Source organism: Ascaphus truei, chromosome 4, assembly GCF_040206685.1.
Source record: "Ascaphus truei isolate aAscTru1 chromosome 4, aAscTru1.hap1, whole genome shotgun sequence".
Lineage (NCBI taxonomy): Eukaryota > Metazoa > Chordata > Amphibia > Anura > Ascaphidae > Ascaphus > Ascaphus truei.
Window position 1 is genome coordinate 100,823,439 of NC_134486.1, and position 10,058 is coordinate 100,833,496.

Genomic DNA, 10,058 nt, shown 5'->3' on the forward strand with positions numbered 1-10,058 from the left:
ACATTAATGCGGATCAGAGACCACCTGCCACAGTACACTGTTATTAAGATGTAAATAAAAACACTGCGATCGCCTGTAAGAGCTGTGCAGGGAGATACAGCTCTCTCTATGCAGCTCTTACAGACTACGGCCAGATCACATGGGGGAGAAGTAGAACATTTTTGAGAGAGCATGGCTGCTGTCCCATACGGTATTGGCATTTTCCTAACTCACGGTTTGTGCGTTGCTGTAATGCTTTCTGATTCTTTCTGAATACCATGATAACACAAATAACAAACCGTTCGAGATGGCAGAAAAGTTATCAAAGCTACTAGAATAGACCCCATAGTGCGCCACGCTTGGCTTCTTATCCACCTTACGTTGATCCCTTTCAACTTGAGCCTGTTTTTTTTTTTTTTTACACCGCGTTTAAAGCAAAACCCAGGTCAATGAAGTGTTTGGCCAGCAAACCTCCTCACAGCTAATATGACCTTTTGTGTCCCCGCTGCTCAAGTGCTGGTCATGACTACATACTGTAGGAGGTACACAAACAGGTTATGGAGAGTAAAATAAGTGACAAACTATTCACCATACAGCAATCATAATACATGAGCACATTCATATTTATCAGGCACATTACCTAAATCTGCATTACTCTATACCCCCAGAGCTCAGAGCGCTTCCACTGCAGCGAGGGATTCTGGGTAATGATCTGCAAATGAAAACTCATAGTTGTCCTCCTTACCCACTTTAACATGAATCACTGTAAAACCTATTTCACAATAATGTTCTGGCTGCCTTTTAAATTGGCTATACAGTTTGCATTTTTCTTTTTTAATAAATGGAGCAGTTGCTTAGCTTTAAGGAAATGTAATTACCCAAGCTGCCGATTGCTTGGATAAGGTCCTGCTTCCCTAGGTCCACACTAATGGCTGTATTTCAGAAGAGGAAGTGCTGTGTAAACGGTTGCTACAGCAACCAGCTTAATACATTAAAATGTATTAAAAGAGGCAAAACAGAGGGGGAGGGTAGGAGTAAGTATTAAACTACACAACTGTATTAAAAAAAAACATAGAATTTAAATGTAAGCTTAATACATTAAAACGGGCAGAAGGTGTTAGAGGAAAAATATACAAAATGTAGTATTATCCAACTACACCAAATTTACAAAAAAAAAAAACATATTTGATTTTGAATGTATTGCTGCTTTAAAGATGACCAGGTTTGCAGAGTTACAAGACTCACCCCGAGGTGGTTCAAAGATATTGATCTGAAGATTTATAGTGGAAAATAGCAGATTTGGTGGGCATGTGGTTCTTGTCTCCAGGCCATTTTTGTGTTTTAATGTTCACTGCATTACCCTATTTCTCATTATAATGTATAGGGGCCATGAACAGGTTTTGGAGAGTTGCAGAATCGCAGAATAAATACTGTGCACCGCTGGCATAGGCTTCCTCCAGGATCTGGGAGAGTCAAAAGTGTAAACTTGCATACAGTGTAGTGTATATCTGTCAGAAGAAAATGAATAAGAGGGTACTCTAGTTTTTGGTGTGCGCCCCCCTCACTTAGAACCCGGCGTCAAATGACGTCGTGGGTCATGTGACGTCAAATCACACGACGTGAGTTGTCATGGCGACGTGTCATGTTACATGACCTCACGGCGTCATTTGATGCTGCGTCACATCGCCGAAGATCCGGCTGGCAGCAGGTAAGGGACGTTACAGAGGCCTCACGCCTCCCCTGGCATTTAATTATAATGCCTTTGGGAAAGGGTGCGGGACCTCTAACTGCTGCGCCCCCTAGCAAATCTTGCGCCCTCCAGTTTGCGCACTGCTGCTCTAGAACTTGGGATTGGGGATTTATTAGCCAGGGTACATAAAATGGTGAAGCCCAAATCCTCAATGCAGAAGGGTTATGGCAAACCAAATAAAGATTTATATTTAGGTCATTACAGGGGTTGTTCGTGGTATAGGTATGTGTAATGATTTAAATATAGGTGATTGGTGCATGTGTGTGTGTATATTATAGTAATCTTTTGGGGAAATTATGTATGACTACAGCCAGGCCTTGTTACTTTATCAGACCCATCCATGTCTCCCCAATTTCTGGGTTCAGAGAGGCCTGGACCGCCACATCACCCAACCTCCTGGGTGCAGCAGGGCCCTCAGTAGCCCAATCTCTAGTCTGCACACAAGCTCTGCTGAAGTGCTCAAGGTGGCCCTGAATTTAACATTGTGTTTCTATGGTAACCAGATACTTTGAAGAAAAGTTACAATCTGTGAATAATTTATTTTGATAAGACTTTTGGTGAAAACTTGTATCTATACAGTAGTTGTCAATCTTTGTCTTAACTTTTACTTTATTTATTTTTTTAAAGATAAGAATAGTATAAAATAGAGTGAAAATATAAACCTAAAATATGCAAAGTTTTGTTTCATAATCTTCGTGCTGATTCTGACAATTGTTATGTTTCTTAAAAATAAATAAATGAAAAATATACGTAAGTAAGTTATGGTGGGTAAAAAAGTTACAGCAAATAAACCCCTTTCAACTTATGAGCACATTCATGTCTCAGATAGGTTCACAGGTCCACAAACCTGCCTTTCACCAAAATCATTCAACATACAATGCTTGCACTGCAGCTACGGATTCTGGCTAAAATCATGCTTCTTTTCCATTTGAACATGGATCCCTATAAGCTTATGCCTGTCGTATCACACAGCAAAGCCTGGGATCTATGTTAAAATGGATAAGAAGCAAAAAATGACATACTATGAGTTGTCATTGGCATGTAATTACCCAGAATCCCTGGCTACAGTGGAAGCATTGTATGCTGAGAGATTATGGGGAAAGGCAGGGTTGTGGACGTGAATATGCTTATACGTGTTTTTTTTACTCTATTTACTGTACAAATGGAAGGGTTTTTGTGATTTTTTTTTTTTTTACTCACCATAACTTACTTTGTGTACCTGGTTTGTGGCCACTGCCAGCTTCACATTGCAAGGCTAGTTACCATCCTCTTACTGATAATACCCAAATGGTCAAAGCAGCTGTCCGAGTAGGCTCATCAATGTGTACACCTCCCCCTGGAAAAATGAGCGCTTGGAACTATTCCAGCACCTGCGCCCTTGGCTCGCAACCTCCAGGGCAGTAATGATGGGTGGGGATTTCAACTGCCCGATTGAGGCGGGTGGGCGTGCCCCCCCTGCAAATCAGCAAAGATGGATGTGACATCTAGGCTACTCATGGCAGTGATCAGGGAGGCATCCCTGAAGGACGTGGTGGGATCCATGGGGGGAACGGGTGCCACAAACTACTCTTGGTGCCGCCCAAATAGCTCCGTGCAGTTCTCGGATTGACTTCCTGTTAACCATCAAGCCTGTACAGCACAGCCAGCCCTCCATGGTCGCGGTACATTTTTCTGACCACAGAGCCATTCATCTCCAGAGGTGTCTGGGAGGAGGTTTCCCCCCCAGGGCCAGGATCCTGGAAGCTGAACTGTGCCCTGCTGGAAAGAGAAGAGAACGTGGAGGAGCAAGGAACAGCATACACAGCATGGAAAGAGGAAAAGGACTGTTTCCCCAGCACTGCAGAGTAGTGGAAATTCACAAAGATAAGGGTCCGTTGTTTCTTGCAGGCAAAAGGCAGACACCTGGCGTGTGAGAGGAAGGGGGAGTTCGGGGGCTGCAGCACTTGCTGCAATCCTTGCACAACCTCAATGCTGCGGATGGGATGTGGAGGAGGACCTGGAGGAGACCAAGGAGGGCCTGCGAAGGCACTTTGAGGAGGAATCCAGACGAATCATCTTCCGTACCAAGGTGGAGAATCTGGAGATGGGTGAGAAATGCAACACCTTCTTCTTTAAGAAACTCCACTCTGCCCACATTCCCCTAAAGGAGCTGCGAGACAAAGAGGGCAACGTGCAGCAGGGAAAAGAGGAAGTCATGGGAGTCGTGAAAGCTTTCTATGAGGACGTCTACTCCTCAAAAGCATCAGTCAGAGACCAAGCTGACAAATTCCTGTCAGGGATTACAAACACCATCGACCCAGCAGGAAAAGCAGCCATGAACACCCCCCTGACACTGGAGGAGCTCTACACTGCAACCAAATCCTTTAGGACGGGTAGGACGCCGGGCGGAGATGGTATCCCAGCTGAGTTATACACAAAGCTGTGGGACCTGATCGGCCCGGACCTGCTCAAGCTTTACAGGGAGATGGAAGCAGAGGGCAGGATGCCCCCAACGCTTAGGGAAGGAATGCTGATGTTCTTGTACAAGCAGAAGGGGGAGAGGTGCGACCAGAAGAACTGGCATCCCATCTCGCTCCTGAACGTGGACTACAAGTTCCTAGAAAAAGTACTGGCAAACAGACTAAAGAAGGTCATCCATCATCCACCCAGACTAGATGTTCAGCATCCCTGGCCGCAGGATCGCAGACAGTCTCGCCCTGATCAGAGACACAGTCCACTACATCAAAGACCGCTGCGTACATGCGGCCCTGGTCAGCTTGGATCAGGAGAAAGCCTTCGACCGTGTCTCCCACGATTTCATGGGCAGGGTGCTGCGTGGGTATGGGGGAGCTGTTCTTATGTTAACCTGATGTACCTTGATATTTGCAGTGTGGTGATTGTGAACGGATGGAAGAATAACCCCTTCCCTGTACTCTCACGGGTTAGACAAGGTGGCCCTCTTTCACATCTCCTTTTTGTCTGTTGTATAGAGCTTTTCGCCCAGTGCATCAGACAAGACGCAGGGATCAGAGCAATGGTCGCGCCAGGACCCCATATACGTGAAGTGCTCGCTCTACATGGATGACGTCACCATCTTCTGCGCAGATAGCCGGTTGGTGAAAATGCTCGTCCGGACGTGTGAGGACTTCGGGAAAGCTTCAGGAGTAAACGTCAACTGCCGGAAGTCAGAGACCAAGCTATTTGGGCTTTGGAACCTGACTGCTGACCCCTTGCCCTTCCCCATCATAGCAGGCCTCATCAAAATCTTGAGCGGCTGGTTTGGTGTGGGTAGCGAAGGCGCGGCCCTGAAGAGCTGGAATGAAAGACTGAACAAAGTGAAGCAGAAATTTTGACTATGGCGCTTCAGACCCCACACCATAGAGGGAAAAAACTGGTGCTGCAGAACGAGATTCTTCCTGTTCTGCAGTACGTGGCCCAGGCATGGCCACCTTCAAGCAGAACCTGTCAGGCAATCTCCATGGCAGTGTTCCACTTCCTCTGGGGAGCCATTATGGAGAGGGGCAAGCGCAAAGTGATGTACAAGGAGCCGTGCAAGGGGGTAAAGGAATTCCTGACATCCCTACTATGCTGCGTGCTTTCTTTGTAAGCAACTATGTGCGTATCACCCTGAAAGACTGCGACAAGGACTCTTCTGACTACTCCATGTCCTGCTTCCTACTCCTGCCTCTCTGGAGAGCACTGGGGTTTGACAAGTGGGACAGCTCCATCCCTTACAACTGGCACATGTCTAATGTGTTGTTTCAAGGACATTTTGCTATTCGCCAGGGAACGTTTGACCATGGGGAAGAAGAGGATGTTGGTACCGGACTATCGCAGGCTGATCCACAGCCTGCTCAAAGACTATTCCATCATTGACGCCCCCCCAAAAAAAGTTTTTTCTGAGCAAATAAAGTTTGAGATGATTTATGTATGACATGTATTGTACTAAATGCATGACATATGTATAGGTAATGTAGAGCGCCATTGTGCACATCACTTTTTTTTTTTTTTGGGGGGGGGAAATATTCATAACAGTTAATGTATAAAAGATGTATGGGTTATGCACTGCGCCGTTGTATACATCGCAGTTTTTTTTGAAAAATGATTTATGTATTGTTATGATCTTATTGTAAAGATTCACTGCATAATAAAAGAATTTTCAAAACAAAAAGCTGTCTGAGTAGGTTTGGTGACCGTTCACTTTTTAAACATAGACTTTGTTGTAAAAGTTGTATAAAACAGCAGCTTATAAGGATCCATGTTAAAATGGATATGAAGCAAAAAGGGATACCCTGTGAGTGCTTATTAGCATGTTATGGGGAAAAGCAGGTTTACAAACCTGTCTGAATGTGCTTATAAGTGGACTTTTTTCTTTGCTAACATTTTTTTTTTATCAGTCCTCTAGTGTTAAACTATCAAACCTGTCACTGCCTTTAATTAACTCTAGTCCTAAGTGGGAAGCCAGCAGTATGTATGTATGTATGTATGTATGTATCTTTATTTATAGAGTGCCATTAATGTACATAGCGCTTCACAGCACTATTACACGACATAATAATATAAACATAAAATAACAAATAATACAAATAACATATATGGGAATGACAGACATACAAGTAACATTAGGAAAAGGAATCCCTGCCCCGAAGAGCTTACAATCTAAGTGGTAAGAGGGAAGAACGCACAGAGACCGTAGTAAGGTGTTCTGGTAAGTGCATCCACATGGACCCAAGGTTGATGTATGAAGTGTATAGTATCAGCCATGGAGCTACCCCTATGCTTCGTTAAAGAGGTGGGTTTTAAGATGGGTCTTAAAGGTGGACAGTGGCCGATTTTTAAATCTGCCACCCCATGGCACTTAGCTGTGTCAGCTGCCTCCTTGTTGCCGCCCTCTATCTCCTTTGGAACCCCAGCGTCAAATGATGCAGCGAACGTGATGGCGCACGACATCGCATTGCCATGGTAACGCGACATTGCGACATCACGTTGGGATGTCCGCTGCGTCATTTGATGCTGGGGTTTCAAAGGAGATAGAGGGCGGCAGCATGGAGGCGGCAGGACACTTGTAAGTGCATTCCCATTAGGTCTGAAAGGCCCAAGAGTGCAGCAAATGCATATGGGGTCAGAAATTTTTGCCACCCCAAAATTTTGCCGCCCGGGCCTAATGGGAAATTATCCACTGAAGGTGGATAAAGAGGGTGCTAGGGATATTGAAGGGAAGGGTCTTCCAGAGGTGTGGGGCATTAAGGACCTAAACCAATGAATGCAGCTTATTATACTTTCTATGTTGCAGGGAGTAGAGTACTATTGTAGGAAATATGCAGGCATATTTATGAAACTGTTTTTAGAATGTGTACATTTCCTTCCATGCATTTGCCATCTGACAATAAACCAGTTCTCTTCCACATCTGTTCTGCTTATCTACTCAAACATTCCTCCATTTCTTCAGCTGCAAGGATCAATAGATACCCAAACAATAAAATGGGAGTGAGGCCGAGGTCTCATGCTTCCCTGTTGAGTCGCTGACTTCTGGCAAGCCCTGTGCCTGTCTCTTCCTTTACTTCTCTTATGTCATTTGTTTCTGTCCCGTCTATTTCTTGGCCAGTTGGCACTTCAATGGGATGGATGGCCAATGTGGCAGCTGGAAGGAGTGCCAGGATCATCAGTGCACTATTGTAAACATGACTCATTTTAAATGGCATGTCTGCCTCCCTCAGTTTTTGGATCAAGACAATGGTGGTTTTTATAAACTGGACTGGAGTTTCTTCAATAATCCAAGCAAAATCCACAAATTGCTGACCAGATATAAAAGGAAGCCAAGGTTCACACGAGTGCATATTTCACTAAACCATATTTGACTGTTTCATTAATTTTCAGAACCATAATCCAGATGTTCATAACACTACAAGGAAAGCACTTCAGCAGGTTTGTTGACAGGAATGTAATGTGCATTCCAAGTCTGCTAGCCCTGCTGTCAATGTGTCACTCACTTTATGCTCCTGTTGCGATGGGAGACAGGAATGCTTCCGTTTGAAGCAGGCAGAAAGCTATTACCATGATACTGTTCCTAACAATCTACAGATACTCCAACAAAGTAAATCATGCAAAATTTAATACCTGTCCAGAGCGATAATATATCATCTAATACCTCACAAATCGCGAATCAAAGTAAACGTCTGTCTATATGAAATGTAATTGTGGCAATGCCTTCAGCAATTATCTCAATTGATGATCTTATCTGTAAAGATCTCCGGAGATGTTGGCCTTCCAATAGCCACCTCAGTAATCCAAGATTTTAATTTCTGTTATCATTCATAATTCTGTAGTCTGTGCAGTGCTTTCAGATTTATTGAGGCAATGTGCCATGCAAATATTTAAAACAAATACCTTTGAGAATAAAAAGAAGAAACGAATAGCGTGGAGTGAATGCAGCAGATGTGAATGATACTTTCTTCATTTGAGCCAGATGGTGAAAAACAAGAAGCCAAATAAGACAGGAAACGGTGCTTATTGTAGAACATTGCAAAGATACACCACAGGAATTGGAAGTCATGTGCTCATTCATAACTTTACACTGAGTTGGTGAACAAAGAATATAGGTTATGCAATGAAGGGCTTCACGTTTTGTTAAAGCCAAGTTATCAAAGAAACTACAGCCTTTTTGGCCCCTATTCTATGTGAGAAGCAGAAATAATTAATAATATTGAGAGACTTCTATTCACTTAAAAGGATGTTCACACATGCACGCACAGTCAGTATATATATATATGTAGATGACATAGGCGCGGAGAAAAGAAGGGTGGGAAAGAAACATAGGGTAGTATGTCTGCAATAGGTCTTCAGCACTAGGTGAGAGATGCACTTACAATAGGGTTAAAAATTCGGACTTTTCTCCAGTATCGCTGGAAATAAATCTGTCATAGGAATCCAGGAACCAGGAATTTTCTGTTTTCCAAAATAGTATTTGCAACAGGATCTTCGTGGTACTTTGGAATATCAACTTAAAGATGTATTCTCATTTAGGTGAGGTAACCATAGGGAGCGTATAAATGGCTATTTATTAAAACAAAATTAAAACCTTACACATAAGGTATAGAACACATCAAATGCATTTAAATGTAGGAGGAGAGATAGTATGACTGTGTCTTTCACACTCGACTCATGCTACTATAATCACATCCGCGATAGTCCAATAGTTATATCAGAGTTCCATGGGAGCTATAAATTCACCACCATTAGCTTTCTCGCTTCTAAAAAAAAGTGAACCAGTTGTAATACTTTGCCTCAATTTGGAACAATCTCCACAAGGCTGTTGTATCTCATCCGCTTTTCACGCTGGTGGTGAGGGTGGTTGACATTCTGCCGTACCTCTCGGTACACAACTGGCTTCTCCCTTCTCTCTCCCCACTTCCATGTAGTGTCACGTGGGGCAATCAACTCTCGCACGATCCTCGCTATTCTCTGTTGTACAGACTCTATCCAAGTCCCGACAGGCTCCTCGTATCCTCTCCAATACAGCAGCTCCCATAGCACAGATAACACCTGTAGACTCTGTTCCTCCTACAATGCATACACCCTACGTATTTCAACTTCCATCTTCATCAGGGGTTAATACTTAATTGCCTCCCTACCTCCTTATCTAGGCACCTCCTCCTTCACATTGGTTGAACAATTAGAATGTCATCTAGAATGTTATGGTCCTTTATCTAATTCAATATAGACTTGATAGGGTGACATTAGTTTTTTGTAGCACTTATTGTTCTAACACACACACACACACACACGTATGGGGGGGTTATATGTATTGTTTTTTTTTTTATATGTATTGGGTAGGTGGGTTTTTTGTATGCATTTGGGAAGGTGGGGGAGGTTGTATATATTTGGGGGTTGGGGATTTTTTTTGTATGTGTAACAGGGTATGTATATTCTGCCTGTCTTTCCTCCTCTTACCCCTGTTATGTAAGTCCTGTTAGCTGCAGGCAGTAATAGGTTAAATCTATGGGCTCTTGACCCCCCTCATGCCCCTCTTATGAGTGATAGAAGTAAGGTGGTGACTCATGGCCTGTGTAAGCCTATCTGGTATAGACATAGACCATGAGCCCGCCCCTTCTTGATCCTCCTAGGAGGGTGTGACAAAGTTAGTTTGTCATGTTCCTGCTCTGGAAGAGAGAGGAAGCAGAGAGCTGTCAGACTCTCCTATGGCGGGATGAGCATGCTCACCATCAGCCTTTGGACTGTGGGAACATCAGATTTAGCCCCAGAGCCCCTGCAAGACCAGGGGCCATCACCATCCAGAGGTCTGGGACCTCTGAGAATCTGCATCGCTGTATGGAGATCTGCAGTGGCCATA